Raw genomic sequence first — 7,794 nt, forward strand, 5'->3', positions numbered from 1 at the left:
GCTGCTGGCACCAGACTTGCCCTCCAATGGATACTCGTTAAAGGATTTAAAGTGTACTCATTCCGATTACGGGGCCTCGGATGAGTCCCGTATCGTTATTTTTCGTCACTACCTCCCCGTGCCGGGAGTGGGTAATTTGCGCGCCTGCTGCCTTCCTTGGATGTGGTAGCCGTTTCTCAGGCTCCCTCTCCGGAATCGAACCCTGATTCCCCGTTACCCGTTACAACCATGGTAGGCGCAGAACCTACCATCGACAGTTGATAAGGCAGACATTTGAAAGATGCGTCGCCGGTACGAGGACCGTGCGATCAGCCCAAAGTTATTCAGAGTCACCAAGGCAAACGGACCGGACGAGCCGACCGATTGATTTTGATCTAATAAAAGCGTCCCTTCCACTTCTGGTCGGGACTCTGTTTGCATGTATTAGCTCTAGAATTACCACAGTTATCCAAGTAAAGTGGTACGATCTAAGGAACCATAACTGATTTAATGAGCCATTCGCGGTTTCACCTTAATTTGGCTTGCACTGAGACATGCATGGCTTAATCTTTGAGACAAGCATATGACTACTGGCAGGATCAACCAGGGAGCTGGCTGGCTCGAGAGCCGAAACCGAGCGTCGTAGCCCGCCGCCGACGAGTGCGGCCTGCGGGACACAGACTTGCTTTGCTCCGTTGGCCGACCGAGTGGCCGCCAACTAAAATTTCATAGGCCGCCGAGCACGGGCTCTCACCCGGCCGGACGGGCCTTCACTAGGGATCGGGTCCCTTCACCATCCATCGTCACATCTCCACTTCGACCGCTGCCGAGGTCGGCAGGACCGTACGAGAGGCGTACGATGCTACATTTTCACGCCCGAGCAAGGGCGAGCGGTTACCAACATTACTGAGCGCCGCATATGAGCATGAACACTGGGTGTGCAGAGGCTCGCAGCATTGCAGTCGCGGGCAGGCAAGCTGCCGCTCTCAGTGTATCGGGCGGCGAGTATCTCAGGGTACTAAGGGGGTCCGGCAGATCACAAAATGGCCTCCACAGCGCCAGCGCCCGGCCGCCGCTTCGACCAAACTGGGCAGTCCGCGTGCGGGTGCGACCCATATGGCGATGTGAAGTGGTATCGTAAATTACGATAACCATTCCAGGGTGATGTAATCCGGACGGGTGCACTGCGTGATGATGGATTTAATGCCAAATAGAAAGTAATTAAGAAGAGATTAGGGAAAAGGTCGCGACCGAAAGCTTTCTTCGCTTACGCTGCCTGAACTGTCAGCGTTAGGCCCAAGGTGTAAGCGTACGAATTGTAGAGCGTAAAAAGCTGTACAAAAATGTCCGCGACGGCATACATCTATTTCCAACCCTTTACCCCCTACAAGCGGCCATCCGGATAAAAAATGAGCACCTTCAAATTAAAAAGTTTTTCCGAGATAGTTCACGAATTTTCCAAACAAGATAAATCGTTCATCCTCCGTTAGAGCTGTATAGGGAAGACAACAACCTTTAAAGTACATTTGTGTGTGTGCGCGTGTGTGTGCGTGCGTGCGTGCGTGCGTGCGAACGTGTGTGTGTGCGCGCGCGCGCGCGCGTGCGTGTGTGTTAAGACAGACCGAGCAGACCAACAGCCAAGGTAATGACCACCAGACTTATTTTTCTGTAGCTACCTCCGCAGACTTACACGAGGGGAAGGTCCTTATTTCTAATTATGTAACCAACCTTTCCTGAAATGTAAATTTTCGTTCAGCTTTTGTAAAATTTCATAAAGTTTTCAACTGCAAACCGCGGATAGAGAGTGCTTCACCATCTCGAGTTCCCTTCAACTTAGTTTGAGGCGACTACGATTTTGTGACTGTTTTTCTTTCCTGTAATGTATTAAATTAACCTCCATTCGAGTCACCACAGTAGATTGGGCTTAGCCCCTGTATCACTGGGCCGGGAGCCCCGTTAGGATTTTATTCTTCAATATCTAGGAGTATACGCGTCCATTCATTTTGTGTTCGGGCCATTAATTTAACCCGTTATTCTTATTCCACAAAGGTCCAGTAGGTTGGCTATTAGATACCCCTGCGTACTAACTTTTGTTAATTGTAAATTGTGCCTGGAGAGGCCAGATATTGTAAGGGGTTGTGTAAGTTTGCCCTTAGCGAGCTGTAAGTGATTAGTTAAAGTTGGAGAACAGGTAAGCTCTTTTACCGTGTTTCCTAAATTCAACTGCAATATTGAGGTGCTTCTCTGGAAGGCTGTGAAGTTGTTGGAGCAAAGTGCTCTTAAATTGTCTAAACATAAGAGAGTTTGCAAAATTTTGTAAACCGGATCTGGTATCTCAGAATTTGTAAACTAAGAGCTTGAAGCCCCGATCTGTAAAATTCCCTAATCTGGGGTTTTCCAGTTATTGTTTCAAGATGGCTATTTGTACCTGTCACTTTATTAGTTCACCAAGTGAAAAGTGTGTTAAGTTTGAGATTCTAAAAGAAATGTAACCTATGTTAAAGTTTTAAGTTAATTTTTGGTATAGTAGTTAGACCCATTCCACCCAGCACCTTCTTTCACCTCTTTCTGCTCCAAGGATTTCTCCGTCACAATAATAATAATAGTTCCGAGGTTATGGTGGAACAGCAGGGAGTAGGCAATGTGTAATGAGACGACGCAGACTAGTAGACGGGGCAATTGCATGATGGTCTGGGTTCCAGCTCAGCGATTCGCCACGCAAAGAATGTGAAGGAACACATTGCGATAGAGGTTTAGGTGGGTATGTCATCTGACCCACGGCTGTGGCTGATAGCGGCATCATGGGTGGAAGGGGTTCCCTCATTACCAGGGGATGCCGTGATCAGCCAGTTGCTTTCCTTTTTGCTTTTGTTTTTAGATGTATGCAGTATAACTTTAGATTTAGCGAAGGGTGGTGCAGCTTACGGTCCGGCTTTCCGCCTCTACTGCGACACCAAGTTAGAGTAGTGAAGAGTGGTGCTGCTTACGGTCTGGTTAACCGCCTCTGCAGCGCCTCCAAATTAGTTAGAGTACTGGAGTTAGTGGTTTTATAGTAGATATGGTTTGTTTAGTGTAGGGTGGCGTTGCCCATGGCATGGTTATCCGCCTGTGTGACGCCACTAAATTAGAAGGGTATGTGGTTAGTAGTTTAAGGGGCGTAGATTAGTGATTGTTTGTCTAAAGTTTTGTTTTGTTGTTTCTGTGTATTTATTGCCTGTAATGTATTGCACCCTTGTCGCGTGACAAGGGTCCTAAAGTTCTCCTTCCCCCTCCCCTTCTTCTTCTTCTGCTTTGTTACTAATATTATTAATGAATTTGTTTCCGTTCCCCTTCGATTGTGGTAACGGTCCGACATAGTCCATAGGCATTCCATGGGTCGAGACGGTTAATGCTATAGCAATAGCCCAAGCTTAGTGGACAAGGTGGACTTACTAAGCAAGCAAGATTTAAAATCATTCACCATTTCCCTAATTTCACAGCCCACACCCTTCCAAATAAACATCCCTCGGATCGTATGTTAACTTCTCTAGTTTTCTTTTCTTTTCTTTTCTTTTCTTTTCTTTTCTTTTCTTTTCTCTGTAAGGACGACTGAAGAACAAGAAGAGAATGCTATACAGGAGGGTCATAAATTCTCCTTTCTCCTCCTCTCTTACCCCTCTTCTTCTTATTCCTTATCAACACCTACTTCTTAAGGAAGATTGAAGAATAAAAAGGATTTAGCGGGTCTTAAAATTCCCTTCTCCTTCTCTTCGTTTTATCTTTTAATTCCTCCTAGCATGTATCCCGCGAGCGTGCAGTTTCCGCATTGCAGGGATAGTATTTACAGTGTTGATGACGATTCGTACGGTGATGATGATGATGGCAAAAGTGCTCTATTTTTTTGTTCGTTACCTTATTCAGTAAAGAGAGAAAATAAAATATTCTCAAATTTTAGTAAATTTACTTGATCCTAATAAGTCGGTTCACCAGCCACCACCCCCCCCCCCCCTTTCGAACCAATGCGCATCTCCCCAGTCTGCTCCGCGGAAATCACAGTACAACTAAAACAAAATAATAATCATAATAATAAAGATAATTCCGAAGCACAATTCGCGGCGAATAATTCTGTTTTAAATTTGCACTAAACGAAGTTTAAAAAATCGTCGTTCGTATGGTTCTTCTTCTCTTCTTGTAATTCTTTGTAATTTCTCTTTTCCTCTTCTTCTTAAGGAGGACTGAACAAGTAGAGAAAATATACAGGAGGGTCTTAAAACATTCATTCCTCCATGTCGTTATCTCTTCTTCTTCTTCTTCTTCTTCTTCTTCTTCTACATTTTCCTTAACATCATCATACTACTTTTTAGGAAGTTTGAAGAAGAAGAGAAAATATACAGGAGTGTCTTAAAATTCTGCTTCCACCTTGTCTTTCTCTTCTTCTCCGTTAACGTCTTCTTAAGGAAGATAGGAGAACAAGAAGAGAAAATAAACAGGAGGGTCTTAAAACGTTCTTTCCTCCTTGCCGTTTTCTCTTCTTATTCTTCTTCTTCTTTCTCTACAACATCATCATATTACTTATTAGGAAGATTGGAGAGGAAGAGAAAATATACAGGAGGGTCTTAAAAATCTGCTTCCACCTTGTCTTTTTCTCTTCTTCTTCGTCACCTTCTTCTTTACAAAGACTGAAGAACAAGAAGAGATAATATAGAGGGGGGGTCCAAAAGTATTCCTATTATTTTCTTCTTCTTCTTCTCCTTCTTCTTCCCCTTCTTCTACTTGAGGAACGTTGAAGAACAAGAAGAGAAAAATATACAGGAAGTTCTTACAATTCTGCTTCCTCCTAGTTTTCTCTTCTTCTTCTTCTGCTTCTTCTTCTTCCTTTTCTTCTCCTGCTTATGATGATTATTATTCCTTAACATCTTCTCAGGAAAGATTGGAAAAGAAGAAGAGAAAACATAGAGGATGGTCTTTTAAATGGTCCTTCCTCTTCCTCTTCTTCTACTTTCCTTCTGCTCCTTCGTTATCTTCTTTTCTTTTCTCCTTAAGGAAGACTGAATAACAAGAAGAGAATGCTATACAGGAGGGTCATTAGTTCTCCTTCCTCCTCCTCTCTTACCCTTCTTATTCCTTATCTACACCTACTTCTTAAGGAAGATTAAAGAATAAGAAGGAATTACCGGGTCTTAAAATTCCCTTCTCCTTCTTCTCTTCGTTTTGTCTTTCAATTCCTCCTAGCATGTATCCCGCGAGCGTGCAGTTTCCGCATTGCAGAGATAGTATTTACAGTGTTGATGGCGATTCGTACGGTGATGACGATGATAATGGCAAAAATGCTCCATTTTTTGTTCATTACCTTCTTCAGTAAAGAGAGAAAATGAAACATTCTCAAATTTTAATAAATTTACTTGATAATAATAAGTCGGTTCGCCAGCATCCCCCCCCCCCTTCGACCGAAAGCGCATCTCCCCAATCTGCTCCACGGAAATCACAGTACAACTAAAACAAAATAATAATCATAATAATAAAGATAATTCCGACGCACAATTCGCGGCGAAGGATTCTCTTTAAAATTTGCATAAAACTAAGTTTTAAAAAATTTCTTCTCGAGTAAATACATTCAGATAAATTTTATAACCTGTAATTATGAAATACACATTATACATGAGAATGTCACATTAACTAAAGTAATTGTTGCCATGCACAACACTGAAAATATCTCCCCATGCAATAAATCTTGGCTACTAACAATGAATCATTCACTCACTCACCCTAGCTGGCAGCATTTCAGCCGATCACGTTGCCGACGACGGAAGCTGTACTTCCTCGGCCAGCGCGGCTCTCCTCCCGGCCAGCAGCCTCGCGGAGCATGTCAGCCCGACCATTCCAGCCATCAGCCTATGCGCGATGGCAGCTGCCCTGGCCGTCAGAGCTGCCCGACCGGCGCGGAAGCTTCTCGACGTCGTTCCACGTAATGACAGTCACCCAAGACTCGGCCTGCGACCACAAACACTATTATTAATAAATTTAGTAATCATACTGATGACATAAATGAATCCGAGTAATTCATGCATATAATATAAAATAATAATAATAATAATAATAATAATAATAATAATAATAATAACAACAATAAAATAATCATCACCATGACAAAACGCTCACTTTTAATTACCGGTAAATTGGCTTGCCCCGCCGGATGCGCACTCACGGCTACGATAAGATAGGCAGGGCTACTCCCGCCGTTTTCACCCACTCAGGTCCCTGCAGATCAACCGAGCTACACCCGGGCCCCGAATGCTACACAGTGGTTAGCCCTAAGCCAGGCCACCTTTGCACCCGAAATGAAGGTTGTAGTATTTTGTTTACCGCGCTTTGAGCGATTACAGCTGTCGCGTACCTTAAGAGAGGCCCATCTACTCCAGCTGTTTACACGCTATCGGGTACCTTAAGAGAGTCCAGGCTACTCCCGCCGTTTACCCGCGCCTGGCCACAATAAGATAGGCAGGGCTATGCTTTGAGCGATTACAGCTGCCGGGTACCTTAAGAGAGTCCAGGCTACTCCCGCCGTTTACCCGCGCCTGGCCACATTAAGATAGGCAGGGCTACGCATTGAGCGATTACAGCCGCCGCGTACCTTAAGAGAGTCCCATCTACTCCCGCCGTTTACCCGCGATCGGGTACCTTAAGAGAGTCCAGGTTACTCCCGCCGTTTACCCGCGCCTGGCTACATTAAGATAGGCAGGGCTACGCATTGAGCGATTACAGCCGCCGCGTACCTTAAGAGAGTCCCATCTACTCCCGCCGTTTACCCGCGCCTGGCCACATTAAGATAGGCAGGGCTATGCTTTGAGCGATTACAGCTGCCGGGTACCTTAAGAGAGTCCAGGTTACTCCCGCCGTTTACCCGCGCCTGGCCACATTAAGATAGGCAGCGCTACGCATTGAGCGATTACAGCCCCCGCGTACCTTAAGAGAGTCCCATCTACTCCCGCCGTTTACCCGCGATCGGGTACCTTAAGAGAGTCCAGGTTACTCCCGCCGTTTACCCGCGCCTGGCCACATTAAGATAGGCAGGGCTACGCATTGAGCGATTACAGACCCCGCGTACCTTAAGAGAGTCCCATCTACTCCCGCCGTTTACCCGCGATCGGGTACCTTAAGAGAGTCCAGGTTACTCCCGCCGTTTACCCGCGCCTGGCCACATTAAGATAGGCAGGGCTATGCTATGAGCGATTATAGCTGCCGGGTACCTTAAGAGAGTCCAGGCTACTCCCGCCGTTTACCCGCGCCTGGCCACAATAAGGTAGGCAGGGCTATGCTTTGAGCGATTACAGCTGCCGGGTACCTTAAGAGAGTCCAGGTTACTCCCGCCGTTTACCCGCGCCTGGCCACATTAAGATAGGCAGGGCTACGCATTGAGCGATTACAGACCCCGCGTACCTTAAGAGAGTCCCATCTACTCCCGCCGTTTACCCGCGATCGGGTACCTTAAGAGAGTCCAGGTTACTCCCGCCGTTTACCCGCGCCTGGCCACATTAAGATAGGCAGGGCTATGCTATGAGCGATTATAGCTGCCGGGTACCTTAAGAGAGTCCAGGCTACTCCCGCCGTTTACCCGCGCCTGGCCACAATAAGATAGGCAGGGCTATGCTTTGAGCGATTACAGCTGCCGGGTACCTTAAGAGAGTCCAGGTTACTCCCGCCGTTTACCCGCGCCTGGCCACATTAAGATAGGCAGGGCTACGCATTGAGCGATTACAGACCCCGCGTACCTTAAGAGAGTCCCATCTACTCCCGCCGTTTACCCGCGATCGGGTACCTTAAGAGAGTCCAGGTTAC

At 46.2% G+C, this 7,794-nt stretch overlaps 1 non-coding gene across 1 annotated transcript in view; it reads right to left on the reverse strand.

Moving 5' to 3' along the window:
- Nucleotides 1–589, reverse strand: part of LOC137503453 (small subunit ribosomal RNA) — a 1,925-nt gene extending 1,336 nt beyond the window's left edge. Inside the window, exon 1 of the ribosomal RNA XR_011019137.1 lies at nt 1–589. This exon is cut by the window's left edge and continues 1,336 nt beyond it. This is a non-coding gene — a ribosomal RNA (small subunit ribosomal RNA).
- Between the last annotated feature and the right edge of the window lie 7,205 nt (nt 590–7,794).

Source organism: Anabrus simplex, unplaced genomic scaffold (genome assembly GCF_040414725.1).
Source record: "Anabrus simplex isolate iqAnaSimp1 unplaced genomic scaffold, ASM4041472v1 ctg00000128.1, whole genome shotgun sequence".
Classification (NCBI taxonomy): Eukaryota; Metazoa; Arthropoda; class Insecta; order Orthoptera; family Tettigoniidae; genus Anabrus; species Anabrus simplex.